This window comes from Bufo gargarizans, chromosome 6, assembly GCF_014858855.1.
Source record: "Bufo gargarizans isolate SCDJY-AF-19 chromosome 6, ASM1485885v1, whole genome shotgun sequence".
In the NCBI taxonomy this organism is placed as follows: domain Eukaryota; kingdom Metazoa; phylum Chordata; class Amphibia; order Anura; family Bufonidae; genus Bufo; species Bufo gargarizans.
In genome coordinates, this window is record NC_058085.1 from 387,945,822 (window position 1) to 387,961,363 (window position 15,542).

The following is a 15,542-nucleotide window of genomic DNA, read 5'->3' on the forward strand; positions in this document are numbered from 1 at the left end:
ATTCTGGGCTTTGAAGTCCAGGAGGTGGAGCTAGCAGTGATTGACAACTTTCCCTCTGTGATTGTGTATCCAGAGAAAGCTGTCAATCACTGATAGGACCGCCTCCTGGACTTTAAAGCCCAGAATGAGCAGGAATTTAAATGAATGAAATACCGGTACAAGTTTTACCTAATCTTTTCCCAAAAACGATATATCAGTCTGCTCAGCTCCTCCTGCTCTATAACATGCTGCCTGCAGATTGCACTGCAGATTTTTGGTGAGAGGTTCCCTTTAAAGCTTCTCCCATGTAGGCCCATATTATCTTCGGTGGGTTACTGATCCAGTTAAACATACGAAACGTAATGATTTTTGATACCTTGTAGTTGTTGGTTTATGTCCCAGATTTTTCATAACGTTTTTATAGTTCTGGAAGAACTCATTTGCATCTCGTAGTTGTTCGAACTGTAAATCTTAAGGGCCGCAAGATAATCGATAACGAGTGTTCATAGGAATGCTCATTAGAGATTATCTGGCGGTGTAAGGCTAGGGCTACACGACGACATTGGTCACCCGACAATTTTTATAATCATAGGCTATGGTGTCGCACTGCGACATGCTGCGACTGCAACACGGCAGTTGCAAAAAAAAACTGATTTTTCTGTGACTGTCGTGTCGCAGTCGCAGCATGTCGCAGTGCGACACCATAGCCTATGATTATAAAATTTGTTGCACGACATTGGTGCGACATCAATGTCACGCAACACATGTTGTAGTGTAGTTGTCGCGCCACACGTCGTCGTGTAGCCCTGGCCTAAAGGTGCCGCCGATTACTCGTTGAAAAAAAGGAAGAGGGACACTATGTGCTCTAACTCTGCCCAAAACATAACTAAACACCTCATCCCACCCAGTCCCCTAAATGCCCCCCAATTATTCCCCCTTTATGCCACCACACAGTAGTTATGTCAGAATTGTGCCCCCTTCACAAATTATGCCCAGCAAGCAGGCGATTGCCAGGAGGGAAAGCTTCCCACCCAACAATCATCTGGCTGTGTAATACAGCCTTAAAAGCATTAAAGGGATTTACAGGAGTGTAATACACACCTGCCCTGGAGGGGGTCTATTTAAAAAAAAAGAGCAGCCATGGTTTTGTAATCGTGTATGACCCCTTTTAGTAGTACATGTCTAGTAGATGTCGGGCCCAGTGTGGACTGTTATTGATGCACCAGTATGGCATAGCTGAGCCCTCTGCATGGATAAGACTCTTCGGGTTTGCCAATGTTAATTTAAAACAAGGCCAAGTAAAGAGATTATCAGCAAGCAGAGGATGGAGAAGTCTTCTATATCGTGTCTTGGAATGATACCCTTACTTCTGTCTGTTACCAAGCATGAAAGGTATGAAGAACAAAGGGACTATCCTGGCTCTCGTACTTCATTCCCGTAGCGGGCACAGACTATTTATTTTCTTCCAGGATTCCAACATGCTTGAATCAGGTCTCTTAATAATAATCATTAATTTATTAATGACATTGCCCAGACAACTGTTTGGAGATATGCTTTACATTATTCACATGGACCATAAGAGCCTGTAGTCTGGAGGCGACTCACTGACGATCTATGGGAGAGTGTTGTGGGCATGTTCATTCTCTGTGACCTGTAGATAGGTCATTGTAGAGGGAGGGGGAAGAGGCAAGCTGTGTGCATCACCTACTGTTTGTAGGTGTATTACCTGTCATTTTCTGGGATGATAGTGAGATGATAGTGAGATGACTGCTAGGAAGTGAACTCTACAGAGCAGGAAGTGTCAGCCTCTTACGAGACTCAGTGGTCAGTGTGAAAGCTGCAGTTACAGTTGCAAGAAAAAGTATGTGAACCCTTTGGAATGATATAGATTTCTGCACAAATTGGTCATAAAATGTGATCTGATCTTCATCTAAGTCACAACAATAGACAATCACAGTCTGCTTAACTAATAACACACAAAGAATTACATGTTACCATGTTTTTATTGAACACACCATGTAAACATTCACAGCGCAGGTGGAAAAAGTATGTGAACCCCTAGACCATGCATCTCAAATTCGCGGCCCTCCAGCTGTTGTAAAACTACAACTCCCACAATGCCCTGCTGTAGGCTGATACCTGTAGGCTGTCCGAGCATGCTGGGAGTTGTAGTTTTGCAACAGCTGGAGGGCCGCGAGTTTGAGATGCCTGCCCTAGACTAATGACATCTCCAATAGCTAATTGGAGTGAGGTGTCAGCCAACTGGAGTCAAATCAATGAGATGAGATTGGAGGTGTTGGTTACAGCTGTCCTGCACTATAAAATACACACACCAGTTCTGGGTTTGCTTTTCACAAGAAGCATTGCCTGATGTGAATGATGCCTCACACAAAATAGCTCTCAGAAGACCTACGATTAGGAATTGTTGACTTGCATAAAGCTGGAAAGGGTTATAAAAGTATCTCCAAAAGCCTTGCTCTTCATCAGTCCACGGTAAGACAAATTGTCTATAAATGGATAAAGTTCAGCACTGCTGCTACTCTCCCTAGGAGTGGCTGTCCTGTGAAGATGACTGCAAGAACACAGCGCAGACTGCTCAATGAGGTGAAGAAGAATCCTAGAGTGTCAGCTAAAGACTTACAAAAGTCTCTGGCGTATGCTAACATCCCTGTTAGTGAATCTACGATATGTAAAACACTAAACAAGAATGGATTTCATGGGAGGATACCACAGAGGAAGCCACTGCTGTCCAAAAAAAACATTGCTGAACGTTTACAGTTTGCACAAGAGCACCTGGATGTTCCACAGCAGTACTGGCAAAATATTCTGTGGACAGATGAAACCAAAACACTATGTGTGGAGATAAAGAGGCACAGCACACCAACATCAAAACCTCATCCCCACTGTGAAGTATGGTGGTGGGGGCATCATGGTTTGGGGCTGCTTTGCTGGGTCAGGACCTGGACGGATTGCTATCATCGAAGGAAAAATGAATTCCTAAGTTTATCAAGACATTTTGCAGGAGAACTTAAGGCCATCTGTCCACCAGCTGAAGCTCAACAGAAGATGGGTGTTGCAACAGGACAACGACCCAAAGCATAGAAGTAAATCAACAACAGAATGGCTTAAACAGAAGAAAATACACCTTCTGGAATGGCAGGGTTCACATACTTTTTCCACCTGCACTGTGAATGTTTACATGGTGTGTTCAATAAAAACATGGTAACATGTAATTATTTGTGTGTTATTAGGTTAAGCAGACTGTGATTGTCTATTGTTGTGACTTAGATGAAGATCAGATCACATTTTATTTGTGCAGAAATCCATATCATTTCAAAGGGTTCACATACTTTTTCTTGCAACTGTATATGGAAAATTGGAAAATGTTTCACATAGATCCTCCTTCGGGGTCAGAAATAGGTTTGCAGCATCTTGTAAGTGAATGTAAAGCTTGAGCAGATGTGCATCCAGATGAGTTACAGAGTACATATGGAAAGCTTTATTCTGATCCCGTTCAATGATGTCTAATGCTACTACTTATCACTTAGGAGGATCTTCAGGCTGTGGAGATACATTATAGCTGAAATACCGACCATCATATTACAATCAGCTTTTAGGATGAGGTTTAATTGGTGGCTCCAGATTATCCATTGGGAATCTCAATCTACCTTCTTAGGGTATTTTCATCTCTACAATCAGCTGGATCTACCGTAAATTGTAAAAAATTAAGCGACTTTGCAGAACATATTGATTAAAAATCTCCTTTTTGTGTATACAGCTCCTATGCAGACCTATGTGTCTCTATGGTTACAGACTACAAACAAATGCTGTGTAGCCTGATCCTGGCGATTACTCGCTTCCATCTGTTCCGTCTTATTGCTAACCCAAAGGCGGTAGAAAAGAGGCAGTAGGCGCTGATTAACACAACTACATTTTCCTTTTATGATCACAGGCAGATAGGAGCTGCAGACCCACAATGGCAGGATGTTTTTAATCAAAATGATTTGCAGATTCGCTCCATTTTGTATTTTAGATGGCAACATAAAAATGGTTGCAAACAAAGGTATTTCATGTATTGAGTGACAGGTTATACCGAGACGTGGGACTGACCCTAAGAATGGTATAAGGCAGAGACTGCCCCCAGGAACAGTGTCGGGCAGAGACTGCCCCCATGAAGGGTGTAAGGCAGAGACTGCCCCCAGGAACAGTGTCGGCCAGAGACTTCCCCCATGAAGGGTGTAAGGCAGAGACTGCACCCAGGAACAGTGTCGGGCAGAGACTGCCCCCAGGAACAGTGTTGGGCAGAGACTTCCCCCATGAAGGGTGTAAGGCAGAGACTGCCCCCAGGAACAGTGTCGGGCAGAGACTTCCCCCATGAAGGGTGTAAGGCAGAGACTACCCCCAGAAACAGTGTCGGGCAGAGACTGCCCCCATGAAGGGTATAAGGCAGAGACTGCCCCCAGGAACAGTGTTGGGCAGAGACTGCCCCCATGAACGGTATAAGGCAGAGACTGCCCCCAGGAACAGTGTTGGGCAGAGACTGCCCCCATGAAGGGTATAAGGCAGAGACTGCCCCCAGGAACAGTGTTGGGCAGAGACTGCCCCCATGAAGGGTGTAAGGCAGAGACTGCCCCCAGGAACAGTGTCGGCCAGAGACTTCCCCCATGAAGGGTGTAAGGCAGAGACTGCACCCAGGAACAGTGTCGGGCAGAGACTGCCCCCAGGAACAGTGTTGGGCAGAGACTTCCCCCATGAAGGGTGTAAGGCAGAGACTGCCCCCAGGAACAGTGTCGGGCAGAGACTTCCCCCATGAAGGGTGTAAGGCAGAGACTACCCCCAGAAACAGTGTCGGGCAGAGACTGCCCCCATGAAGGGTATAAGGCAGAGACTGCCCCCAGGAACAGTGTTGGGCAGAGACTGCCCCCATGAACGGTATAAGGCAGAGACTGCCCCCAGGAACAGTGTTGGGCAGAGACTGCCCCCATGAAGGGTATAAGGCAGAGACTGCCCCCAGGAACAGTGTTGGGCAGAGACTGCCCCCATGAAGGGTATAAGGCAGAGACTGCCCCCAGGAACAGTGTTGGGCAGAGACTGCCCCTATGAATGGTATAAAGCAGAGTCTGCTCCCAGGAACAGTGTTAGGCAGAGACTGCCCCCATGAAGGGTATAAAGCAGAGACTGCCCCCAGGAACAGTGTTGGGCAGAGACTGCCCCCAGGAACAGTGTCGGCCAGAGACTTCCCCCATGAAGGGTATAAGGCAGAGACTGCCCCCAGGAACAGTGTTGGGCAGAGACTGCCCCCATGAAGGGTATAAGGCAGAGACTGCCCCCAGGAACAGTGTTGGGCAGAGACTGCCCCCATGAAGGGTATAAGGCAGAGACTGCCCCCAGGAACAGTGTCCGGGAGAGACTGCCCCTATGAATGGTATAAAGCAGAGTCTGCTCCCAGGAACAGTGTTGGGCAGAGACTGCCCCCGTGAAGGGTATAAAGCAGAGACTGCCCCCGTGAAGGGTATAAAGCAGAGACTGCCCCCAGGAACAGTGTTGGGCAGAGACTGCCCCCATGAATGGTATAAGGCAGAGACTGTCCCCATAAAGGATTTAAGGCAGAGACTGCCCCCAGGAACAGTGTTGGGCAGAGACTGCCCCCATGAAGGGTATAAGACAGAGACTGCCCCATGAATGATATAAGACAAAGACTGCCCTCATTAACAGTGTCAGGCAGAGACTGCCCCCACGAACACTGTTAGAAAGAGACTGCCCCATTAACTGTTTCAGAAAGAGACTACCCCCGTGAAGAGTGACAGGAAGAGACTGCCCCCATTAATGGTATAAGGCACAGGCCCCTTGCAGACGAGTGTGAGCGGATTAGGTCCGGATGCTTTGCGGATGTGTTTAGTGAAAAATGAGCGATTTCGCAGGCAAGTTCATTCAGTTTTGTATGCAATCGCGTTCAGTTGTTCAGTTTTTATCGCGCGGGTGCAATGCGATTTAATGAGTTTTGCACGTGCATGTCTTAGCAACCATCCGTGAAAAACGCATCGCATCCGCACTTGCTTGTGAATGCTTGCGATTTTCACGCAGCCCCAGTCACTTCTATGGGGCCTGAGTTGCGTGAAAAACACAGAATACAGAACATGCTGCGATTTTCACGTTGAAAGTGATGCGTGAAAAGACGAATTGAAATGAATGGGTCCGGATTCAGTGCGGATGCAATGCGTTTGCATCACCGCAACGCACCCGCGCGGAATACTTGCTCGTCTGCAAGGGGCCACAGACTGCCCCCTGGAACACTGCCAGATGAAGACTGTCTTCTGGATACCAACATGCTTGAAAATCCCCCCTTCAAAAATCCTGCACCTGTCCCTGTGCAGACTAGACGTGTTCAAGGTCAAAGTCAACGATTGGTAAAAAAAAAAAGAGGAAAGTTTCCTAAAAGACAGTATTTCAGCCTCAGCTACTGCCTCTGTCTGCTCCGCTGTCCCGGGGTCCTAAAAATATTCCCTTGGTTTTGACTGTAATCTGCATATAATAAGATCCAGCCCCGGGCGCGGCGCTCACTGCACCAGCAGCAGATTTTACTTAATGCAGCCCTAAAATAAGAAATGCATATTTAACTGGAATTGCTTTCTATTCCCGTCCTCCCTAAGTCATTCCTTCCCATCACTCCGCGCGACTCCTTCCACCGTCCTGATACCTTATCATAATTATGTTGGAAATACAAAATAGCAACAGAGAAGGCAGTGCAGAGCCGGGCGTAAAGAGCCCAAATGCGACGTACATTCTGGGCTTTATTTATTCCTTCAGAGCAGGACATGAGATACAGAATTCATTAAAGGAGCCGTCTGCAAAACTCATACATGTCTTATGTCTACAGCAGGAGCTGAGGGGCAGGGTATGGCACAGAAATGCAAGGAGCGCCATGTGCCAGCGTCAGCTCCAGGGCTGGTGACCAGGAATGGTAGCATCAGATTTACTCATGGTGTTCATTTAAAGGGAGCCTGCCACTGCTAAAGCGGGCACAATGTCTTGTAGGGCTGGCTCTGCTGAATGTAATGAGACCTTTCACTTAGCGATCCATTGCTTCATTCTGGAGCAAAAATGACTTTTAATCCATATGCAAATTAGCAGTTAAGTGCACTGAGGGCGGGCCCAAGTCACTCTGTGCACCCTTGCTCCTCCTGCATCCTCTGCCAGCCCTTCCCTCTGCTTCTTGATTGACAGGGTTAAGGAACCTGGCCCCGGGCTGCAGCCTCAAGACATGTGAGTGAATTGGATAAAAAATAAATAAATAAATAAAAAGTATATGTAAATGAATAATAATAAAATTATTGGATTTTATTCCCTGGTGCTGGATGCTTTCCACCTTTGACCTGACTCTGTACCTAGGAGCCAATCCACCAAGGGAATTTTTCTCACTCCAATAACTCATTCACACAGTTAGGCCTCATGCACACGACCGTTGTTGTGTTCCGTTCCGCAAAATGGGGTTCCGTTGTTCCGTGATCCCTTTTGTTTCCACGTGTCTTCCTTTTTTTTTTTTGCAGGATCACCAAACATGAAGGGAAGTAAAAAAAAGTCTAAGTCAAGTTTGCCATGCAAATAATAGGAAAAAAACGGATGGGTCCGCAAACCGTTTTCCGTGAAAAAAATAGGACAGGTTATATTTTTTTGACGGACTGGAACCATAGATCACGGACGCGGATGACAAACGGTGCATTAGCCGAGTTTTTAACAGACCCATTGAAAGTCAATGGGTCCGTAGAAAATCACGAAAAACGGAACAACAGACACGGAATGTGACAACGGTTGTGTGCATGAGGCCTTAGGCCCTCTTTCACACGGGCGTCTTATTTTTGGCCTGGATAAGAGGCGGGTGCGTTGCGGGAACACCCGCGATTTTTCTGCGCGAGTGCAAAACATTGTATTGAGTTTTGCACTCGCGTGAAAAAAATCTCGCATGTTTGGGATCAGTGTTCTGTAGATTGTATTATTTTCCCTTATAACATGGTTATAAGGGAAAATAATAGCATTCTGAATACAAAATGCATAGTAAAACAGCGCTAGAGGGGTTAAAATTATTATTTTTTTATTTAACTCACCTTAGTCCACTTGATCGCGAAGCCCGGCATCTCCTTGTGTCTCCTTTGTTGAATAGGACCTGTGGTGAGCATTAAATACAGGTAAAGGACCTTTGATGACGTCACTCCGGTCATCACATGGTACGTCACATGATCTTTTACCATGGTGATTCACTCAACGCACAAGTGATGTGTGAAAATCACCGCTCATGTGCACAGCCCAATAGAAATGAATGGGTCAGGATTCAGTGCGGGTGCAATACGTTCAACTCACGCATCGCACCCGCACGGAAAACTCGGCCTTAGTGTTCGGTCAGTGATTTCCATCAGTGATTTTGAGCCAAAACCAGGTGCGGCTCTAAACACAGAACAGGTGCAGATCTTTCCATTATACCTTATGTCTGTGGAGGCTCCAGTCCTGGTTTTGACTCACAATCACTGATGGAAAACACTGACATGTGAATTAGGGATAAGGCCTCATGCACACGACCGTATGTGTTTTGCGGTCCGCAAATTGCGGATCCGCAAAAAAAACAAATAACATCCATATGCCATCCGTTTTTGGTTTTTTTTGCAGCTCCATTGTAACAATGCATAAAATAGACAAGAATAGGACATGTTCTGTTTTTTTTTTTTTTTTTTTGCGGGACTACGGAACGGACATACTGATGCTGATAGGACACGGTGTGCTGTCCGCATTTTTTGCAGACCCATTGAAATGAATGGGTCCGCATCCTATCCGCAAAAAAAACAGAACAGACATGGAAACAAACAACGTTCATGTGCATGAGGCCTAAGGGTGCATTCACGCGACCGTATTTTTGGTTCGGATCCGATCTGCAATTCTTGTAGATCGCAGGTCGACCCATTCATTTCTATGGGGCCGGAAAAAATGCGGACAAGAAAAGGCATTTTTTCAATGGGATGAACAGTTCTGGATGCACACGGACTGCACAACGGATAGGTGTGAATTCGTGTGAATGCCCCCTTAGCAGGACTAGCTGCGCGGATCCACACTTTCTTTGCTCATCTTATTTTTGGTTGGTAAGAGGTCACTTTCATCCTTCTAGAGGAGAGCTCTAATGTACTATTATTATACTATACCCTACTAATGCACTAATACTATACTATGCTTACTGAGTATACTATTATACTTTATACTAATAGTATACTTATGCGCTATCGCTATACTGTATATGAAACAAAGGTGCTAATACTATACTAATCTCCTGTTCTATACTAACCTATTAATAATATAACCGTTATCAGGAATGTACAGTATGTGACTCTTTCCGCTGTCTCCTCTAAGACTTCCAGATTTCTATGTTTTTGTTTCCGTAAATTTCTCATCAAGATCTAAAAGTAATTAGGGTACATGCATCCATCAATAGCGACATACACCAGCCCTGACCGCTGCGGATCCACCCGCCTACATGCAGCGCTGCGACATCTCATCCATGTTTCCCGGGTCCCATCAGTGGTGCTTTGTATCTGCCGCAGGCCAGATATAAACATATGAAACCAAGACACTAATAGATAGAAGCCAGTAAAACCCTGACCCTAATTAAGCATAACGAGCACCCTAGATAAAAGTACAATAGAAGATGTGCCAAGAAATGATTGTGTCAGTGGACACTGTAATGTTTCATTATTACAGCTACAGTATATCGCAGTCTTGCTCCTATCTAGTGAGTGTAGTAAAGTTTACTACATGGCGGTATAATCTACAGTCTATAGTCATAGCAAACTTTAAAGGGTTTGTACAGGATTAGGCCTCATGCACACGACCGTAGCAGGTCCGTGCCCATACTGCGGGTCTGCAATATACGGGCTCACTGTATCGCTGGAAGATACGGTGCTGAACGGGGGCACGGATCCGAAACCCACGGAGTACTTCTGTGGGTTTTCTATCAGTGCCACCGCACCACCAAAAAAATAGCACATGCACTACTATTTTGCGCTGTCAACCGCCGGATGCGTTCAAGTGAATGGGTCCGCGACGTCAGATGGTGGTGCCCGTGCATTGCAGACCATGCATGGTCGTGTGCATGAGGCCTTAGAAAAACAAAGCTGCTTTCTTACAAAAACAGTGCCACACTTTTTCACTGGTTGTGTCTGGCATTGCAGATTAGTCCTGTTAACTTCAATGGAGCTGAGCTGCAATACCCGACACAGCCTGCGGACACCTGTGGCGCTGTTGTTAGAAGAAAGCAGCCATGTTTTACTATATAACCCTTTTTAGAAATGTATAGGGATCATCCCAAATATACAGAACTCCTTCAAGGGATTCTCCACTATGCAAACCCCTTCTGCAACCTATACGGTATTATGTTGACTACCTCTTCCCGTTTAGGAGTTTGTATGACTTGATTGGAGGATGACAACTTGGAAGGCAGGAAATTTGAATTAGATCTTAAATAAGATGTTCTGCTTCTCAGTGCTCCACATGTGCCCCTGCGATGGTGGCTCTAATGCAGAATTTCTAGATTTCATACCTCCGGTCAATGTATTATCCTGACTGTAATTGGGAAGAAGAAGCCATTAAGGAAGCGAGGGCACAGCTGCGCGGGTCCACAGCCACTCTGCTCTGATTATCCACGCTGACGTCCTGACATCCGCAGGAGAAGAAGGAGAGGGGCTGATGTTGCTTACAGAATAGAAGGCTTGAAACGCGTTAATGACAGGTGGCTATCTTCAACATGAGGGGCCGGAGAGGAACTATTTTGGCTAAAAGGGTTATCCCACAAATAAAGAAGTCGAATAGCTCCAAACTGCACTGTTTACACCCATAAATATACTTTTTTTTACCCTTTTCTTTGTCCCCCTCAGCGTCACTGCTAACCTAAGGGCTCATGCACACGACCGTATGTATTTTGCAGTCTGCAAAAAACGGATCCGCCAAAAAAAATACGGATGACGTCTGTGTGCATTCCGTATTTTGCGGAACGGAGGAGCTGGCCCCTAATAGAACAGTCCTTTCCTTGTCCGTAATGCGGACGATAATAGGACATGTTCTATTTTTTTGCGGAACGGAAATACGGACATACGGAAACGGAGTAACTTGCGGGTTTTTTTTTGCGGACACATTGAAATGAATGGTTCCGTATACGGTAAAAGAAAATACGTTTGTGTGCATGAGGCCTAAGTCTATCACACCACTAGTCAGTCTCCTTCTCCTTCTGGTAGCTATAATATAGTCTCCACTAAACTTCCTAGTCAGTCTCCTTTCCCCTCTGGTAGCTTCCATAATTACCACCATTTTGATTATGCTCCTAAGGGCTCCTGGACATGAACGTGTGCACCCCGTGTCTGTGCTGCGGACCGCAAATTTAGCAACTACTTACATTCCCTGTGAGATTAAAAATTCTGGAGCATCCATTTTTATGACTTTATGTTGTGTCATTCCTTTATTATTCCTACTAGAAATGCATCGATAAATTGCTAGCAGTCTGCAATAAAGGTCCAACTAGGTGACACCAGTTGCAGCACTGAATGGATAATGGCAGACAGTGCAGGGACACACACTCAGCTGGTGGCGCCCAGCTGGACCTTTATTGGGGGTGCGTCCATGCACAGTCTGCCGTCATCCAATCAGCGCTGCTAGTGTCAGACGGTGCAGGGACCCCCCAACTGGTGGCACCTAGCTGGACCTTTATTGGGGGAGCGTCCCTGCACAGTCTGCCTTCATCCAATCAGGGCTGCTAGTGTCAGACGGTGCAGGGACACCCCCCCAACTGGTGGCACCTAGCTGGACCTTTATTGGGGGTGTGTCCCTGCACAGTCTGCCGTCATCCAATCAGCTCTGCTAGTGTCAGATGGTGCAGGGACACCCCCCCCAACTGGTGGCACCTAGCTGGACCTGTATTGGGGGTGTGTCCCTGCACAGTCTGCCATCATCCAATCAGCGCTGCTAGTGTCAGATGGTGCAGGGACACCCCCCCAACTGGTGGCACCTAGCTGGACCTTTATTGGGGGTGCGTCCCTGCACAGTCTGCCGTCATCCAATCAGCGCTGCTAGTGTCAGACAGTGCAGGGACACCCCCCCAACTGGTGGCACCTAGCTGGACCTTTATTGGGGGTGCGTCCCTGCACAGTCTGCCGTCATCCAATCAGCGCTGCTAGTGTCAGACGGTGCAGGGACACCCCCCCAACTGGTGGCACCTAGCTGGACCTTTATTGGGGGTACGTCCCTGCACAGTCTGCCATCATCCAATCAGCTCTGCTAGTGTCAGATGGTGCAGGGACACCCCCCCCCCCAACTGGTGGCACCTAGCTGGACTTTTATTGGGGGTGTGTCCCTGCACAGTCTGGCATCATCCAATCAGCGCTGCTAGTGTCAGATGGTGCAGGGACACCCCCCCAACTGGTGGCACCTAGCTGGACCTTTATTGGGGGTGCGTCCCTGCACAGTCTGCCGTCATCCAATCAGCGCTGCTAGTGTCAGACGGTGCAGGGACACCCCCCCAACTGGTGGCACCTAGCTGGACCTTTATTGGGGGGGCGTCCCTTCACAGTCTGCCGTCATCCAATCAGCGCTGCTAGTGTCAGACAGTGCATGGACACACCCCCAACTGGTGGAACCTAGCTGGAACCTTTTTTGGGGGTGCGTCCCTGCACAGTCTGCTGTCATCCAATCAGCGCTGCTAGTGTCAGACGGTGCATGGACACACCCCCAACTGGTGGCACCTAGCTGGACCTTTATTGGGGGGGGCGTCCCTTCACAGTCTGCCGTCATCCAATCAGCGCTGCTAGTGTCAGACAGTGCATGGACACACCCCCAACTGGTGGAACCTAGCTGGACCTTTATTGGGGGTGTGTCCCTGCACAGTCTGCCGTCATGCAATCAGCGCTGCTAGTGTCAGATGGTGCAGGGACACCCCCCCAACTGGTGGCACCTAGCTGGACCTTTATTGGGGGTGCGTCCCTGCACAGTCTGCTGTCATCCAATCAGCGCTGCTAGTGTCAGACGGTGCAGGGACACCCCCCCAACTGGTGGCACCTAGTTGGACCTTTATTGGGGGTACGTCCCTGCACAGTCTGCTGTCATCCAATCAGCGCTGCTAGTGTCAGACGGTGCAGGGACACCCCCCCAACTGGTGGCACCTAGCTGGACCTTTATTGGGGGGGCGTCCCTTCACAGTCTGCCGTCATCCAATCAGCGCTGCTAGTGTCAGACAGTGCATGGACACACCCCCAACTGGTGGCACCTAGCTGGACCTTTATTGGGCGTGCGTCCCTGCATAATCTGCTGTCATCCAATCAGTGCTGCTAGTGTCAGACGGTGCAGGGACACCCCCCCAACTGGTGGCACCTAGCTGGACCTTTATTGGGGGTGCGTCCCTGCACAGTCTGCCGTCATCCAATCAGCGCTGCTAGTGTCAGACGGTGCAGGGACACCCCCCCAACTGGTGGCACCTAGCTGGACCTTTATTGGGGGTACGTCCCTGCACAGTCTGCCGTCATCCAATCAGCTCTGCTAGTGTCAGATGGTGCAGGGACACCCCCCCAACTGGTGGCACCTAACTGGACCTTTATTGGGGGTGTGTCCCTGCACAGTCTGCCATCATCCAATCAGTGCTGCTAGTGTCAGACGGTGCATAGACACACCCCCAACTGGTGGCACCTAGCTGGACCTTTATTGGGGGTGTGTCCCTGCACAGTCTGCCATCATCCAATCAGTGCTGCTAGTGTCAGACGGTGCATAGACACACCCCCAACTGGTGGCACCTAGCTGGACCTTTATTGGGGGGGCGTCCCTGCACAGTCTGCCGTCATCTAATCAGCGGTGCTAGTGTCAGATGGTGCAGGGACACCCCCCCAACTGGTGGCACCTAGCTGGACCTTTATTGGGGGTGCGTCCCTGCACAGTCTGCCGTCATCCAATCAGCGCTGCTAGTGTCAGACGGTGCATGGACACACCCCCAACTGGTGGCACCTAGCTGGACCTTTATTGCAGACTCCTAGCAATTAATTGATACATTGGCACCTTCATCAATACGTCAGGAGAAGTGACAACAACTCCTCATTAGGGCTCATGCACGCAAACGTATTTTTTGTCCGTTCAGTTTTTGTTGCGGCCCCTATGCGGAACCATTCAGTGTGCATTCCGTATCCGTAGGTTCGCAAGTCCGTTCCGCAAAAAAAAAATGTATATGTCCTATTCTTGTCTGTTTTGCGGACAAGGACAGGCATTGTTACAGGGGATCTGCAAAAAAAAAAAAACATGGATGTCATCATTTTTTTGTTTTGTTTTCCGGACCGCAAAATACATACGGTCGTGTGCATGAGCCCTTATACTGCCTAAGACTAGACCAGGCAGGCAAACGCTGTGCCAGGTCTATTACACTAGTGGTGCACACTATGGCGGCGTGTCTTTGAAATCTTCTGCGCTGCCGGAGGATGTGACGATTGTATGACGAGGCGCAGGCCTCTTTTCCGTGGTTAAAAAGTCTCAAACTTTGTATCTTGTCCCAAGTGCCGTTTTTGCGCCACCGTTTGCCAAGTCCGTGTGCACCAGAATGAAAAAAACGTATCTGGATGCACTGTCAGTTTTATGTTGCGTTACGATCCGTTATTGTGTCTCATTCATCGCAGCGTAAACCTCAGATCTGGATCATTTGCTATTTCTATATTTCTAATGGTTTATGTGCATTGCTGTATTTCGAGCTGTGACCCCCCCCCCCCCCCCCCTCCACCCTCTTAATCTTGATTGCATTTATTATCCAGGCGCTACGGAGGCTACACTCAATTACACTGACCTCCTACCCTCCATAATGAAATAAATATCCAAGGCCACCGGCCGGCCCCGGGCGCAGCATCTCCGCTCTGCGGATGCGATGTGACTCGCTTCTTAAACACGCATTTTCGAAGCGGTTTTCCTTTTTCTTCCATGACCTGCATAATATCAATGGGTGGAATTTAGCAAGAGCACGCTGCTACCTGATGTGCGCTGCTCCTCTGCGCTGGGGTTAATTGGCAGCTTCAGCACAGGTCGTGTCAGTGTACCAGGGGACAAGGCGGGGGGAGGTAAGAGGCACAGCGGGGCAAATACATAAGCAGCGCATTTCATACCCTGCAGGTGATATCCTGACAGTGACACCAATGGCAAGCATGCTGCGATATTTTGTCCGGCTGTCTGTTTCCGATTATTTAGATCTATGGCTAAATCTGGTTATACGCTTTAGGCTGCTTTCACACTTGCGTCGTTGTTTTCCGGTATTGAGATGCGGCAGAGGATCTCAATACCGGATGAAAACGTTTCCGTTTGGTCCTTACATATTCTGAATGGGAAGAAATCCGTTCAGGATGCATCAGGATGTCTTCCGTTTTGTGACTGCTGCAAACTGCGGTTTTGCGTCCGGTCATAAAAATGGTAAATATCGGAAAACAATGTAAGTCAATGGAGACGGGTCCGTTTTTCTTTTTAGGAGCCTTAAATACCGGATCCTGTATATTACACTGCACCCCATGTATAGTCCTGTA